The following is an 18,720-nucleotide window of genomic DNA, read 5'->3' as shown; positions in this document are numbered from 1 at the left end:
CATTTTCCAAATGATAAAACAAACATTTTTTACATGACAAAGAAAGACGCATAGTATAGAATTGAGAAAAATAACTCTAATCCATCAAAAATTTGGAAAAATTTATTATCAAAAAAAAAAACACACAAAAACATCTAATAAACCTTTTTTTCTCAATGCAAGACCTAAAACAACAATTTTTTTTGTACAACACAACAAAACAAAAACCATAATAAATGTTAAAAAGTAAACATTAGTGTTTTAATGATAAGAAAGCAGTTTTGGAGTGTCCGTCCGGCTGTCACTCTTTCTGTCATTAACTTAAAAATAAGAATAACAAACAGCTCAAACTGAAAACAGCTGTATTTATGTTAAGAAGAAGATTCAGAACCTCAAACTCTAAAAGGTTTTAAAAACTCTTTTTTACCCCTTGCTACTCTAGCATAATCGTTAAACTCTCTTTATCTCTCTAAAACATTATTAAACAATTCAAAGTCAACGCACAAAAATTATTGATCGTTCAATCGTTTTCCCTTCCAAAACTATATTTGAATTATCAGCCACTCCAGTAGTGTCTTGTAACTAGTGAGAGTGGGATGGAGAGATTATTGCAGCTTGTTTATTTGATTGCCGTTAATGGTTCAAATTGTTGATGACCTTTTTTATTATCATTTCGTTTAGTCTGAGACGACCTCATTTCCTGTAGGCATACAATTCAATTCAATTGTTTTTATTTTCATTTTATGTTTCTTCTTTTTATTTTATGAGTTTATGCATTTATTAATGTCGTTATTCTTTAATTTTAATTTCATTTAATAGTAGATGGCGAAGCAACAAACTTAACCATTCACATAATTTTATAGTTGGAAAATGACATTAAATTATTTATTACTCATAAAAAGAAATGGAAATGAAGGGAATGTGACTCTTTTCTAAATCACTTACATACAAACTATAGAAAACTATAGAAATCTATCACCTTAATTTCTGGGAAATCTTAAGCAAGATCACCGAAATCTTTAGCAATATTGAGGATCTCCAAGTTTTAATTTATAGAGATCGAATGAAGTATTAGCGAGATCGAGATCTTAAAAAGAAATCTTTAGAAATCTTTAGTACATGCAAGATCACCAGTAAAAATTGTAAAGATCAGTAAAGATCATCACTACCAAGATTTTGCAACATCAATATCTTTAAGTCAATCAGATCATTCATAGAAGTCTTCATTGAATTTGCGATCTTCTATAGAAAACTCCAGCAAGATCACGATCTTTTATAGAAATCTGTACGATTTGCAAAAGAAATTGCACGTTCGAACTCTTTTCGAATCGAGTTACACAATAAACCCCATTTTCAAGATTTCCATTGATATTTTAGCTACAAATCAATATCCAAATGAAGATCTGAAGCAAGTTTAAGATCTCATAAAAACATTTATCAACAAAATCTCAAAAGAGAATAAGATTTCCCAAAAAAGTCTTTCAAAATCAAACATTGAAATATTTAGCCAGGTAAAGATCACAAGTAGACGAAAAGATTCCAATCTAACCGAAAGTTTTTATGGAGTTTTTAATCCAAGGCTGTCCTCACGGCTTTCTGGACACATTTTAAGTGAAATAAAGATCGGCCAAAGACGTTTTTATTAAAATCAAGAACTAAAATCTTAAGACTACTCAAAAGCTGTCTCTGAAACAATTTTTAGAAAATTTATCTTCCTTCTTAACAGATTTCATTAAGATCAATTTCTATGATCTACATATTTACTGATCTCTCATCTCTAAAGCAAAATCTTCGGCATAAATATTTAATTATATCCATCATGCAAAACTGAGAAAAAGGATCTCTTATAACAATAGTCTTCGAGATCAAAATCTGCAATTTAAATATTTACAGAGATGAAGATCACCAGTAGAAATTCTCAACAAAAATATGGGATACAATTTCTAAAAAAAGTTAAGATATTTTAAGCAAAATAGTTATGAAGATCAGGATCTACCATCAACATATTTAGTGATCTCGTTTAGAAATCTTTAGTAAATCCAATATATTTCATTCAAATCAAGATCATCAGTAAAAATCTAAAATTTTAGTAATCTCAAGATATTAAATTAAGTTCTCTCATAGAAATTCTAAGATATTTTGATTTCGTTTAGCGGTATCTAAATCTTTAATAGAAATCTTTATCAATATCACGATATTTTAAGCGAAATAGTGATCTTCCTTTGGAATTTATATCAAGATCAAGTATTGCCATAAAAATATATTGCAATCTCGTTTAGAAATCCTTAGTAAAGCCAATATATTTCATTAAAATCAAGATCATCAGTAAAAATATAAATCTTTTGCAGTAATTCTGCGAAACATTTCATTAGCGATATCTAAATCTTAAATAGAAAACTTTACTAATCAAGATATTTTAAGCGAAACAGTGATCTGCCATAGACATTTTAATTTAGATCATCAACATATTTTGCCAATATAGCCAATATATTTCATTAATATCAAGATCGTCAGTAAAAATGTAAATTTTGTGCAGTGATCTTTCATGACATTAAGATCTTATATTAAATAAATTAGCGACATTTCGATCTCTTATAAAAATTCTAAGATTTGATTTCATTAAATTGATTTCCGAAAACTTTATCAATATCAACATATTTTAAGCAAAATAGTGATCTGCCTTAGAAATTTATATGAAGATCAGGATCAACCATCAACATATTTTGTGATCATGTTTAGAAATCTTTAGTAAAGCCAATATATTTCATTAAAATCAAGATCATCAGTAAAAATCTAAACTTTTAGTTATCTCAAGATCTTATATTAAAATTATTATTGTCATTCAGATCTCTCATAAAATTTCAAAGTCTTCTGCAGCAATCTTCATTGACATTGAGATATGATTTCATTAGCGATATCTAAATCTTGAATAGAAAACTTTGTCAATATCAAGATATTTTAAGCGAAATAGTGATCTGCCTTAGAAAATTAGATGAAGATCAGGTTCTACCATCAAAATATTTTGTGATCTCGTTTAGAAATATTTATTAAAGCCAATTGGTGCCAATAAATTCAAGATCATCAGTAAAAATCTAAATTTTTAGTGATCTCAAGATCTTATATTAAAATTATTTTTGTCATTTAGAACTCTCACGAAATTTCGAAGAAAGATTTATTTTATTACCGACATCAGAACCATCAATAGAAATTTTTTTCAATATCAAGATCTCCCATAGCCATTTTAAAAGACATAAAGGTTTTTCATTCGAATTATTTTTTAGCAAATACAAGTTTTCTAATACAACTTCATAGCATTAACGAGATCTGAGCGAGTTCAATATATTAAGAATCTAATCTCAATCTAAATCATTAAAAATAGTTTAACGACATCAATATATATCAATTAATCATGATAATTATGATAATCCAGTACAAATATTTAGAAAAAACGATTTTTCTGATGAAATTTGTAACCCAGGTCGAAAACTCTCAGAGAATACTTAGTGGAGTCAATATCTTTAGAAAAATCTTAATTTAGATAAATAGAAAGCTTTTTCTATAGAAATAAATCACAATCTCTGAGAGCAAGATAATGATAAATCAGGAAAAATAATTTAGCTAAAATCGAGATTTTCGAAAAAAAAATTTCTTAGCAAGATCGAGTTTGCTCTATAGAAATAAATCACGATCTCTCATAGAGCAAGATAATGATAAATCTGTAGAAATATTTAGCAAGATCGAGTTTTTCGATAAAAAAAATATCTTAGCAAGATCGAGATCGCTCTTATAATTCATAGTGAGCATTAGAATTCATATTAAAGATCGTTAACTCTAAGAGAATACTTAGTGGGGTTAATATCTTTAAAAAACTCTTAATTTAAATAAATAGAAAGCTTTTGTAAGATCGAGTCATTCTATAGAAATCACGATCTCTGAGAGCAAAATAATGCTAAATCAGTAAAAATAATTTAGCAAAGATCGAGTTTTTCGATAAAATTTTTTTTAGCAAGATCGAGATTGCTCTATAGAAATAAATCACGATCTCTCATAGAGCAAGATAATGATAAATCTGTAGAAATATTTAGCAAGATCGAGTATTTCGATAAAAAAAATATCTTAACAAGATCGATATCGCTCTTATAATTCTTAGTGACCTATATAATTCATTTAAAAGTAAATTAATTTACTTTACTAAAATTTACTAAAAACATAATTAAATTAAAAGAAATATTTAACATGATCAAGATGACCTAAATGAATCATTAGCGAGATCAAGTTCATCCATAAAAATCGATCACGATCTGTCATACACATGTTTAGGAAGTTCGAATTTTCTGATAAATCGAAATGAAGTTAAACAATAGAAATTATTGCCGTGATCTAGCTAGGCCTTCCCTAGAAATCAATTACAGCCAAGAGTATATTTAGCTATAAAAAAATCCAGAAAGCTTTAGATTTTCTAAATAAATCTATTATTAGTTCTGCTTATCAAAAAGCTATTTTTATAAATAAACTTTAGGCCACATTCCATTTCTTTTTACGACCATAAATAACCCAGCATACTAATAATTTATGATTAAAACCAATGATAAGTGTCAAGCATGTGCCTGACATTGTTCATCCCCTCCAAAACCCAAACAGTAATAAAAAAGAAAACATACAACAAATGTTTTTTCACATGAAATCTTAAATTTAAGACACAAGGCATAAACACAATATTAGTTAATCTATAATTTAGAATTTAAGGCACGATTATCAGTATTATTTGTTATAAAAATAGATTTTCTTAAATAACAAACAAATGCAAGGGTTTTATTTATATTTTTAACAAGCATCTTTAAATAAACTTTTGATAAAAAATCATATTTAAAATTGAATATTAAATTTTGTAATAAAAAGCCATAAAAAATCAGCACCTCTAATGTTCACACATTATTTTTTTATTTTAATTAATTAATGATTAAAAGTATAAAAGCAATACAACAAATTTTAAGTAGTTTAAATAGAAAACACAAAATTTTAACAATAAAAGAAATAAAAAATGAATGATTGAATGAAATGTATAACAAACAGCCCCATGCTGAGGCAAAATATGTTTAAAAAATGTTTTCAATACAATTTAACACAAGCTAAATAAAACCTAAGAGGCTGTAAAACCATAAGAGATTTAAATACAATGAACTTGTAAGAAAAATGCTTCCAATTTAGCTACACAAAACACTTAAAACAAACAATTTTCTAGCATGCTATAAAAATTTGTATTTAAAAAAACTAATTTTTATAGCATGCTAGAAAATTATCAACAACAACAATCTTTGTTTATCATTCATCATGCTAACTTGTGTTAGTGTGTATTTAATTTAGTTTACGAATGAGTAAATCAAAACAGAAACCAAAAAGAAAACACAAAATCATTATTTACCGTAAGAGAGAGAGTCGCCCCTCTTGGTTTTTCTCTTCTCTTTCTTTTGTTTGTATAATTCCATTGAATTTCTTTGTAAACATGTTGTTGTTGGGGTCGTTCGTTTAGCCGGACGAGTGTGTGCCAGCATTATTTTTTTTCGTATTTAGGCATGTTCGCTAATGTGGTGGTAGTTTTTCTAAAAATAGATTTGTGTTTATGCAGCTAATTATTTAAGCAATGAGTATGTGCCCGGGTAGCTCAGTCGGTAGAGCATTGGACTTTTAATCCAAGGGTCCAGGGTTCAAGTCCCTGCTCGGGCGAGTTTAATTTTTTTTTTTTTTTTACTTTTTTAAAACAAATTTTAAAATATTTTTTTAATTTTTTTTTAAAAAATGGATTTATAATTAAAATTTGTATAAAGAAGAACGATCGTATTATTAGTTTTATGGCATTTGAATGACATTTCTTCATAAAAAAGTATTAATTTCTGACATTTTATCTTTATATAGTCTGAATTAGCTAACAAACCTTCACAGATGTAAACTGAAACCGAATCTGATAAATTTGGTAGGTTTTGTTTTAAAAGTAATTTTTTAAGAATCAGCTCAAATGAAAACTTAAACACTGTCAACTTATCTGTACAGCTTCTATTAAAGTTGTCTAATATTCCAATTTAGCAAATTTTTAATAAAATTTTAGGCACTTTATGGAAATGAAGCACATAAACATTAAGATGCATCTTAGATTTTAGTGGAAGTGCACATAGTGTACACCCCCACTCGGAGACCTTGGGGTCCATTGTTGCCTCTTTGATTACATTAATAGGAATGGGGAACGTAGAAAAACATCATACACATATTACGAATTAAATAAGTATTTTTGATAAGTTTTGCCCGATTGAAACCTTAAAGTTTTAAATTTTAAATATTGGATAAATTCAATGTGTAAAGATTTATCTTATTATTCGGTTTTACAGATTAGCGAATTAATCATTCAGTTGTTGGCTAGTATGGCCAATAGAGTATTTATTATTCTCTATTTTCCTGCAATCTAATTTGTCCAAATAGCTAATAGTCCAACAGTTCTCAAATCGCGGCAACTGTAAATTTTGTTTTCATATTTGTGAAGTAAAATGTTACAGAATATCTGTCTAGAAACCATGGAATCCTTCAATATACTGAGAATCATTCATTCAACTCAGATGAACGATTAAATCACTCGAAGTTACTGGAAGGAGCAATTACAACGTAGATGTCATCAGGCATTATTTATTTGAGCGGCCGCATGGACAAAACCATGATCACCGAAATTTTATTGTCAAAATTTGAACTGAAGGACAGGGCAACTGCACACACAGTTTGCTAGACAATCAAGGATGCGATTTCTGTCTCATTTTGGCGATTTGAAGAGGCAGGCAAAATCCTTTGATTTGACCGCTCCAGACTTTTTTCGTTTATAGTTTCAAAGGGATTTTTTCAATTTTTTAACTTTTATTTTGAAACATTTGTGAAATATAAATTTAACTATGACCTTTTCCCATCTTTCTGGCCACATATGGATTCCGAGCAAAAAAAAAACTTCTCATCTTTTGATGCCAAGAACGAATCAAGCCAATAACGGATACTCTGTTCCAAAGTGATGCGTATCCCAGAGAAAACGTTCTGCATCGATCGAAACAATTAGTAGTCGGTCGGGGCACGGTCTGGACTATAAAGCGGGTGAGGCAAAACTTCCCAACCACTTCATTCTAAATACTTTTTCACAGGTATTGCATCATGTGGCCTTTATGGAATATTACGGTTTCATGTCTGGCCGCACATTGTGGGCGTTTTTCGGCCAATGGTCGTTTCAAACGAATCAGTTCGGTACAGGTTCCCTGTGAAGGTCTGGTCAGATTTCAGCAGCTCATAATTGATAGGACCATTTTGTTCGCACCAAATACCTTTGCACTATTGATATTTGACTTTGGTGTTGATTCGGCTGGTTGGTCGGGCTCACATACAATCTCTTATGCTTCGGGTTATCGAATGGATCCCTTTTTCATCGCAAGTAATGATTCGTTGCAACATTTTTTTTTTATGGCGTTCAAACATCAAACGAGAACCATTGGTAGATAAATGTCGATGGGAACGAGCTAAATAAATATATTGTGGATTTTGTGCCGATGGGATTGGTGCGTACTTCTTTGACAACGATGTTGGTGAGTTTATCACTGTAAACGAAATCGCTAAAAACCAATTATTGGCAAATATTTTAGGCCAAAGTGGACGATATGACCGTGTAGTAGTTGCAGTAGGATGACGCTATGTACCATGCAACGAACTCCAGAATTAAACGATTTAAGGGCGTGGTTATCGCTCGCGAAATTGAAGTGAATTTGCCACCAATATCGTGAGATTGGATCCCGCTATAATTTTTCTTGTCAATAAGCCGCAATCGACCGATACCTCCAACAACAGATCTTTCGTCATTGGACTTCTTGGCAATTTTAGTGAAATGACATTCTGCCGGATAGACGAGTCAGAAAATATGTCTGGTTTGCCAGTGATCATTCAGCCTTTTAGGCAACCAAATGAATACATAATGTTGGGGACATTCCAAAAAAGATTCGGATGAATAATTCTAGAGAATAGGGTTGTTTCGACTGTTCCTTAGTCTCTGGTGCGTTGCATTGATTCAGGTTCATACAAGGTTACGGAACTACGAAGAGCAAGCAGGATTTAGAGCTAGAAGTTCAGGCATTGATCATGTGGCACCCTGCGCATTATCGTTCAGCTATCAGTTAAGGAAAGCACTCATTTATACATGTGCTTCATTGATTTTGAAGAAGCCTTCGATATATTAAACCATACAGCGATCTGGTGTAAGGAGTGCCGGCGAATGTGATCAGGAGTGATCGAAAGTAAAAGAGCTGTACAAGCTAGTTGTCAGATCATTCACGAGAACCAATTAAGCGTCAATATAAATATCCAGACTAGTGTCCGTCAGGGCTGTGTTCTCTCGCCTTTACTGTTCAACCTAACACTTGACATAATAGAGAATCATGTAACAACCAACAACACCTGTACTACATAGGACTTGCATGGTATACTTGAAGACCTAGACTATACAGATGACATATTTCTTCTAGCACACAAACACTCCCATATCGAGACAAAACCTGAGCGAGTATGCAGCTATATCAGGTCTTAGGATAAACATTTTAAAAACCAGGATAATGAACATTAATACCGACAATATCCGACCTATATATCCAGACGGAAAACCGGGAAGTGTTATTTCCAACAATGGTGGATCAAGTGATGATATGAGATCCAGCATCACAAAAGGTAGAGCATCGCTTGACGCTAGTGTAAAATCTGTTGCACTCCAAGTGTTCAATACTTTATCCAACGCCACATTATGGGCAACAACAGATCAACTGCCAATAAAAACCGAAATTCGACGACGTAACTAGAATTGGATTGGACATACGTTGAGGAAGACCCAGACAATATCACTAGAACGGCGCTTGACTGGTAGCCGAAGAAAAGGGAGGACATGCTAATACATGGGGGAGACTGGTTGAAGCTGAAGGATTAGCAGCAGAACATACATGGCGTGAAATAAATGCTGTAGCATTAAATTAACGAAATTTTTGTTGAGGCCCTACGTTCCACCTTCTTCTATTGGGCACAATTCTGGACACTTAAGTGAATTATTTTCTTCCAGGTACAAAATCGATTTATTGAAACTTTGTTTCTATAGATTCAATGGTCTTCCGTTGCATAATGTTTACTGACTGGTACAATGCATAATATTGGTTTTTAGGTGTGAGATCTTACAAATATTAACAGATACTATTTAAGCCATTCTCTTTATAAATTTAACCACTTGTTACACCTAAAGATTTTGTTATATCCCGGATGTAATCAAAATCAAAAATAGAAAACTTTCACTTTCTTTTAAATCAAATACAAGCTCAATGTCATTGATTACTACTTTATTTCTGCTTAAAAATGTATGCAAACCAACTCCTCAGGTTATTTGTTTAACTAACAGAATCTTACCATAAATAATTACCATAATTAATGCAATAAAAACATCATAAAATAATTAACTCAAACAGAAAATGTCATTAAGTTTATATTTCCACCCCCCGACCCCAAAAACGAAACCAAGCAATCAACCAAAGGTAGGAATGAACTATATATATTGTAGTAGGTATAAAAAAACACAAGAAGTTTGGGTTACATTTCGTTGCACAAACATTTAACAGCAATTTGATCGGTAACGAAAGTTATTAAAACCTACAACAAACAAAAACCATGGGAAATTGCCAAAAGCTACAATATTCATATTTACTACATATATTATTTTGTGGCATCATAGTATTTGTTTGAATGGTTGAGTTGAGTTGGCTGTGAAGACCCAATGGACTGACTGACTTGACTCTGTGTTTAAATATTTCATTCATACACAAATCAAATATTAACAAAATCAACAGCAACCAACAAATATTGAGTTGAGTGTGTGAAGAAATCTATAGTCAAGTTAAAACAGTTGAGAACGACCTAAGAGACAGACCGTCCAGAAAATGTGTCAAGTTTGAAAATGTTGCAGAAAATTTGCTGTTTAATTTTAAAAATAGAGGGGAAGCATAGCTATATGGATCAAACTTTTATGGAAATTCAATATTAATATTGAGAAATTCAGTATTAAACAAATAACTCAGAAGATCTTGTTTAGCGATCCCCAACTTCATTAGTATTCATGAAAACAAGCAAATAATTTTAATCTAATCTGTACCTCATAAGATCATATCACGGTCGTAAGCTTATCCTTTGTTTAGTACTTTTGAAGACATAGATTTCATCGAACTTTAATTTCAGCATTAAAAGGTGACTCACAGTATCCAGCACACGATTAATTTTGGTAACTTTTACTAGGCAGTTATTTTATTCTTCTCCAATTCTATTCTACATATTTATGTGTCTTCTCTCCACAGCTCTCTGGTTAATGACGATCAGCTTTGTTAAATATTCACAATTGTTTCTTAATACGACTTTGCTTACCACTGATCATGGACGATCATGCAGAAACTAAAGCGTAATGTAACTGTATGATATATAATAAATGTATGAAACCAATATTTCTAAAAATGAAGGAGAAAATTTAATTTCAATTAATGGGAACTACAATTGCGAACATATTCCTCAGCGATCTTCATATACAGCAAGATCGTGCAATATAAAACTCACATTCCAATAAACAGTTGCAAGTTTGGGCACCTAGTGTGATAAATTAGTCACTTTGCAAAGTCAATTGGTTTCCATGTATCAGAGTCTCCATGAATTTTTGTACAAAGTGTTAGGTGTAAAATTTTAAAATCAAAATTTGTCTTAGCACACCTTCCCCTTTTCCATTGTTGGTAAAACAAAACAAAAAATGTTAAAAAATAATTAACCATAAATTGATTATGGGTTGTATAAAATACTACAACAATAATAATAACAACAACAACAATAAATAACCATTTGAACTTCAACTCAATAGGTAGGTAAAGGTTTATTGAATGAAATGAAATTATGGAAACAAATTATACAGGGTGTTTCCAAAAAAACTGTCCAACATGATTTGTACTGAATTGGGCACATTAATTGAGCAAGAGATAAGCTTTCAGAATTTTATATATAGAGTTGTCAAATTTAAATACCGAGCGAGCTGCAGTCTGCCAAAATTTACTGTTTCGCAGAGAAAGGAGAGTGGCATAAAACTAGTTATGTAACTGGTTCTTCGGGGGTAGGGTTCAGCTGTGTATGAGAGGGAACAGACATTTTAACATGACATTGACCTAGGTGGGGGTAAATTGATACAGTGTTAGATCACGGAACTAACACAAAAGAACTTGTTTTATTGTGGCTAATACACTAAATTGGAAATTAGATTAAAAATAATTGATTTTGTAATCATTTTATTTGAATCATTGTTACAGAATTGAACAAGTTAAATGATAAGATCCCTTTTTCATAGGGATGTAGAATAATTGGTTTTAAATAAATGGAGGGAAATTACAATAATTTTCAAAGAATTCTACATAATTTGTTTGCTTTTTTTGCTCACAGAAAACTGAAATATGAAAAAAACAAGTAAGAGAGCTATATTTGGCTCAGCCGAATCTTATATACCCTTCACCAAATTATACTTCCAAATACAAATTTTAAATATTTTTAGGTAAACAAAATTATTTTTTTTTTCAAAGTTGTTTTTTTTCATTTTTTGAAAAAAAAAATTTTGAATTATTAAATATTTTTTTTAAAAAAATTTAAAATTTTTTTTTTTGGTTTTTTAATTTTTTTTAAACTTTAACGGAAAAAAACTTTTTGTTGGAAAAAAAAATTCTGCTTAAAAAATATTTTGTTCCGATTTTGACCCATTGCAGGTCCAACTTACTATGATTTTATATACGTCGTTGAAATATCTATAATTAGACTAGCTGTCCCGGCAAACGTTGTTCTGCCACACAAAGTATGAAGACCCCCACTATAATATTACTCGAGATATGCAATAATAAATTATTACTTTGTACGGGAGGTACCATGCCGATTGTTCCTATATAGGTCAATTGTGAATCTAAACCATCCAGGGACCCACTCAAACACACACAACAAATTCCATCGAAATCGGCCCAGCCGTTAAGGAGGAATTCACTTACTAACACACGTACAGAAGAATTATATATATAAAGATATTCATATTTGGGGGATTCAAACGGTCTGCTATCATAATGTCGTAAAATATTTTTTTAGTTTAAATAAATTCTTATTGTGCTGCAAACAAAAAAAGTGTTATTTTATGACAAACCAATAAACATAGTTCTAAAAGTCTTATTAGTTTATAACTTTTTTGTTTGAAACCCAACAAAAATTTAATTAAACTAAAAAAATATTTTATGACATTATGACACTACGACCTAAGTCTATATTAATGACTTAGTAATCCAGATATAGGTCAAAAATATGTCAAAAATCGAGGTTGTCCTGGTTTTTTCCTTATATCTCAGCCATTTGTGGACCGATTTTCTCGATTTCAAATAGCAACCGAGCCGGAAGAATTCCGGAGATATTAATGTATGAATCGTGTATGTAAGTTATTTGGGGCTTCGGGAAGTTGATTTCAACAGACGGACAGACGGACATGGCTTAATCGACCCCGCTATCTATAAGGATCAATAATATCTATATATACTTTATAGGGTCCGAAAATTATATTGAAGGGTATAAAAAGAATTAAAATTTGAAAAATTTCATGCAACAACCATCCACTACATCGGAATTCAAACGACCAATTCAATTTCATCGCACAGTGTGATAAAAGTCTTCTAAACTAGTGGTCCGATTGTAAAATGATGTATGAACGAATCGTAGAGCAGGACATAGGCTTTAAGAAAATTAAATTTGTGACCAAACTGCGAAAATACAAGGTGAGATACAGGGTATCCCAGATAACCATCTCGGTAGTCCAACATGTCACGATCTCGACTATAAAGCGGGTGAGGCAAAACGAACCAACCATTTCATTCTAAATAGTTTTCAACAGGTATTGCAAGATGTGTCATAGCATTGTCATGATGGAATATTACGGTTTCATGTCTGGCCGCATATTCTGATAGGACCTTTTGTTCCCACCAAATACAGAGTATTGCCTTAGCGTCATGGATATTTGGCTTTGGTGTCGATTCGTCTGGTTGGATGGGATTGACATACGATCTCCGATTGTAATGAATCCAAGTAATGATTCGGTGCAAAAAAATGTCTTTTATAGCTTTCAAGCATCATTTCGGACATGAAAAATCGTCTATCACTTGACTTCAATTCGTATGATGCTTGAGTAGCTCCCAATGATTTTTCAAGCACTTGTTGAGTTTTTCAACAATCTTCAATGTTCTTGGTCTTCAAACTTTTTTGGCTGGTCTGGGGATCTTTGTGTTCCGTGTGAAAATCACCACCTTTGAAACGCGCCAACCAGCTCTCGCTCTCTGAAACCGGTGGAACACAAAAGCTTTAGTAAAGCAAAACTTCCCGCATATGACGCTTCGACATTTTAGAACTAACTGAGAATAAAAAACCCTTGTGTGGGTGGATTGGTCATAAATATTAAATTTTAATTTAAAAATTAAAATATTTGCTGAACTATAAGAGATATTTTTGAAGTAGAAGTAGTTCTTTTGTAGACCATAACTATTAGATTCCATATAGAGTCAAATTTGTCCGATCTGATAAAAAATATAAAATTGGGATGTTTTTAATTATACACAGAGAAAACAGATTCGTGATAGCAACCGAATTTGTTGCCAATCGAATGGTTCGGTTGATAAAGAAGAATTTCGGTTAAAGCAACCAAACTTTTGTTACCTCTTCCAAAATTTTATAGCCACAAATGTAAAATTCGATCACTAAGGTAGAATCATTCGATTGGAAACAAATTCGGTTGCTATCACGAATCTGTTTTCTCTGTGTACCCTTCACCATGACGTGGTAGAGGTATTTATATAAGTTTGTTATTCCGTTTGTAATTCTACATTTTTCATTTACGACCCCACAAAGTATATATAATCTGGAACGTTATAGATAGCGGAGTCGCTATAGCCATGTCCGCCTGTATGTTGAAACCAACTTTCCGTATCCCCCAAATAACTTACAAACATGATTGATACATCAATATATCGGGAATTTTCCCTGCTCGCTTGCTATTTAAAATCGAGAAAATCGGCCCACAAATCTGAGATACATAGTATAAGAAAAAAGGGACAACCTCGATTTTTGATCTATATCTGGATTACTAAGTCATTAATATAGACAATATGGTTATCTAATGATAGATATTTAAAAGTCCATTGCAACGATCTATATAAACTCGTTATTTTGAACGATTCAGAAATTACTTTTTTAATCAATGATTACACTAGTTTACAAATCAAACATTTTTGTTTGCTCATGGAATGAAACTTATATTTTTGAGAAGAGCTACGGACGCTAGTTAATTGAACATTTTTTGTTTCCCACCTATACGTCAAAATTTTGAGATATATGGGTTTTTATTTTTCACCTGCCCTGAGTACTACTAATGCATACTGTAGTGTACCTAATTGTGGTAATTAAGTATTTACATCGTGTTTGGGTACTCAACACTCTGGAGAAGCTACCAGATACTTTCAGAGTTGTATTATTTGGACAAATTCCAACAAAAATTAACGAGAAAAAAATAAATACTGTTTAAAAGGACATCTTTCCTGTAGATAAACGTTAATAAATCGCTATTAAGTACAAAACTCTAAAGTAAAAACTATTTTAAAATGTCTTATAGAAAATGTAAAATAAACCCAGACCATTTTTGTTTTATTTGCGGAAAAATTATTCAGTCAAATCGAGGTTTTCCTATAACACAAACACTGCAAAATGCTTATTTACATTAAAAAATTTCGTAAAAGCTTTAGATAAGACAAAACCAGCATTTCAATATTTATGCAGCGTGTTCCTGAGTCTTTCTTAGGCTAAATTAAAAGAAGGGATATTTGTGGGTCCTCAAATAATTAACATTTTGGGTGATACCAAATTTGAGTGTCTATTAACCGAAGTTGAAAAAGCAGCATGGAATTCTTTTAAACTTGTTGTTCAAGAATATTTGGGGAATAAGAAAAGTCAAAATTACAGAGATATTGTTGCGAATTTATTACATAATTTTGAACTGATGGGCGTAAATATGTCCCTCAAAATTCACTTTTTACATTCTCATTTTTCCCGGAAAACCTCGGACACATGAGTGACGAACATGGAGAGCATTCCCATCAAGATTCGAAGTTTTTCGATGTTAATTATCAAGGTTTTTGGGATCAGAATATGCTAGGAGACTACTGAAAGATTACTGAAAAAAAGTTGTTTTCTTGGTGACGAGTATTTTTGTTTGAAATTGTCATGATGGGAACAAGTCTAATATTTATAGTGAGCCAAAACTGGTTCCCAGAATAGTCTACAGAAGTACTTAAGAATCACAAAAGAGTTCCAGTGGTTTTACAAATATTTGAACTATTTTTAAATACCTTATTTTCAATCACCCTGTAATAAACTAAAACATTTCTTATAGAGATTTCTAAAAAGTAGTTTATAAATTTAAAAACCCCCACCTTAACGAAAGAGTCAACAACTTGCAACAACAAGTGTATGAGTAATCGCTCAAAGGCAATTATTAAGTATATTTTTTCAAACTTAGAAATGCAACAACATTCAAGGAAACTAAAGAACAACAACAACAAAAAGATTGCAAGCAACTCACATCATTTATTTAACATGAGACCATTCAACAACATTCATTCAATCCCATGAAGCACCTCCACCACCATCGTACGGAGTGATGGACTAAGACTACTCGTAAATGTTGCTGTTGCTGTTGGTGGCAGCTAAACAACAGTATCAGCTCATGTCAAAATGTTGCTGCTGCACACAAAACATTCATGCAAACGACACATATTCGAACGATGACTATGTTTTACGCCCCAAATTTGAACGTTGTGTTCAGAGATTAAGCTTGAGAAAATTGTGTTTGTTGTGAAAGAGTTTTTATTAGCCAACAAAACTGCATGCAACCAAACCGGAAATGGGGTGGATGCCAAACTGATTGAATCAACTTGTAGCCGTAACAATTTCTACAGTTAAAGCCAATTTATATGCGTAGTATGTGAGTAAAAGATCTGGAGAAATTATGTTTTATGATTAAGACGACACTCATCCATTTTCCAGCAATAAAATGTTGACAACTGTTGTTTTGGTTTTAGATGATTCCTAGATATTTCTTTCATTAAAATATTGACTCATACATTTTTTGTACGTGTGTAGTGCATTAAAACTTGGTGTAAGATTATATTTTTATGGTTTTAAGTTGCATCAATTATCGTAGAGTTTTGGAAAAATTTTCTCACACTTTATTTTATGGCATTTGTCAGCTTTGCATAAAAATCCATTATTTTACTATCAATTTAAAATTAGTTCTCATTAATATTTAATTGTAGATATTTTAAGAGTATTTATTCTTACCACTTCCAGGATTTATAAAGAGTTTTTAACAAAAGTTTAAGCTTACCTGAAAGAAAAAAGGAAAAACAATAAGTTCGAAAATGTCTTAAGGAAAAAGGATTTTAGGTCTAAATTAAATTATTATTAATAATTTTGATTTGAAATTGATTTTGAAAATTTAAAAAAAAAATAGTTTTTTAAAAATTTGAATTTTTAAAAAAAATTTTTTTTCCAATTTTACTTTTTTTTAATTTTTAATTTATTACTTAGTAAAAAAAAATGTATCAAAAAAAATCGGGTTAAAAAATGTTTTACCGATTTTTACCCATTGTAGGTCCAAATTACTATAGCCTTATATACAGTGGTTGACAAAACAATGGAAACTTTTCCAAAAATTTCATTAGTGGCCTAAAATCTGAAATAAATTTTTAACAAATTTGTAGTATTTTATTTGTATTCTTTTATTAACTTAATTTAACAAAACAAGGACATAATTAATTAAATTCTAAAAATGAGAAAACAATATTAAAAGATTTCTTTATTACGGCATTAACAAAACTATGGAAACTTAGATATTATTTAAACAAATATGGTCTAAACTTTGGAATAACTCAATATTTTGTTGGGTATCCCTTATTTTTTATAACTGCTACACATCGACGATGCATTGAACCAATTAAAGAGTCAATGGTCTCCTTTGAAATATTTTGCCATTCCCTTATAACCGCCTCCGTTAAATCTTCCTTCCTGGTGTAATTTTGGGTCCTTATTTTACGATCTACAATTTCCCATAGATTTTCTATGGGATTGAGATCTGGCGATTTGCCTGCCCGGCCACTTCAAAACACGTACCTCGTTGGAATGTAACCACTCGGTTACTACCCTATAGGTGTGTTTCGGGTCGTTGTCGTGTTGGAATCTCCAAACTAGGGGCATATTTTCCTCAGCGTATGGATACATAACATTGTTTAATATGGTCCTGTATACTATAGCTGTCTTTTATCTTTTATAATATGAATTGGGCCCTACCTTGCCCTGAAAAACATCCCCATACCATAATATTGCCACCGCCAAACTTTACAGTCTTATTTGTGTACTTTGGATCTAATCTTTTTCCCTTTGGTCGTCTTACAAATGTTCTCCCATCACTGCCTCTTAAATTGTATTTGGATTCGTCGGAAAAGAGGACAGTATTCCATTTCTGTATCGACCAGTTTAAATGATCCCTGGCAGAACGGTTCTTTTTAGAAATGAGTGGTTTTTTCACAGGACGATAGCAACAAAGACCAGCCTCATTTGCCCTGCGACTAACTATTCGGGTACTTATTTCTAATTTTAGGCTATTAACAACCTCTAGAGGAGTTATTTTTGGGAATTTCTTGAACTCTCTCGCTATTAAATTATCTTGTCTAGGAGTAGTCTTACGAGGTATTCCTCCTAAATGTTGAGTTTTTACAGAACCGGTCTCACGAAATTTCTGTATAATTTTTGAAACTGCTGATTTATTTATTGAATATTTGTCAACAGATACTTGTTTGTTTTAAACCAGCTTTAAAATCGTTAATTATTTTATTTTTTAAGTATTCACAAATCTTAACTTTAGCCATTTTCCTTAACTTTGAAAAAAGCAATTATGCGAAAAACTTAGAAAAAGAAATTGTGAAAAATTACCAGAATTTTAAAATAAAATAAAATAACTGTAAACAGTATGCTTTTTATATCGTTCTTTTAAATATTATTTGCGTTTTACACTTCTTTCTTGCAGAAGTTTAAAAGTTTCCATTGTTTTGTCAGTAGCGAAATAGTGAATATTTTTAATTTTGTTCCCTTTTTTCAGAATATAATTAATTATGTTGTTTGTTTTTCAGTTAATTTATATAAATAAAACTATACAAGCAAAATACTAAAAAAAAAATTTTATTTTAAAAAAATATTTTAAATTTTGGCCTGTTTTGTCAACCACTGTACATCGTTGCAATGGATTTTGAAATATCGATCATTAGATTTCCATATTGTCTATATTAATGACTTAGTAATTCAGTTATAGACCAAAAATAGGTACAAAATCGAGGTTGTCATGGTTTTTTTTCACTATATCTCAGCCATTTTTGGGCCGATCTTCTCGATTTTAAACAGCAACCGAGCCGGGGGAATTCCCGATATATTGATGTGTCAATCATGTTTGTAAAATATATGGGGGCTACTGAAAGTTTATTTCAACATACAGACGGATAGACGGACGTTTCTATATCGACTCCGCTATCTATAACGATCCAGAATATATATACT

At 31.2% G+C, this 18,720-nt stretch overlaps 1 protein-coding gene and 1 non-coding gene across 3 annotated transcripts in view; one reads left to right on the top strand and one right to left on the bottom strand.

Annotated features, from left to right (window-relative positions):
• The window catches only part of Btk29A (tyrosine-protein kinase Btk29A), a 328,522-nt gene that overhangs the window by 224,937 nt on the left and 84,865 nt on the right, over nucleotides 1-18,720 (bottom strand). The window lies entirely within an intron of this gene.
• TRNAK-UUU (transfer RNA lysine (anticodon UUU)) lies at nucleotides 5,631-5,703 on the top strand. Its single transcript has one exon. It is a non-coding gene; the product is annotated as a tRNA-Lys (tRNA).

This window comes from Calliphora vicina, chromosome 2 (genome assembly GCF_958450345.1).
Source record: "Calliphora vicina chromosome 2, idCalVici1.1, whole genome shotgun sequence".
In the NCBI taxonomy this organism is placed as follows: domain Eukaryota; kingdom Metazoa; phylum Arthropoda; class Insecta; order Diptera; family Calliphoridae; genus Calliphora; species Calliphora vicina.
The sequence above is the reverse complement of the archived record's forward strand: the minus strand, read 5'-3'. Positions and strand labels throughout refer to the sequence as shown.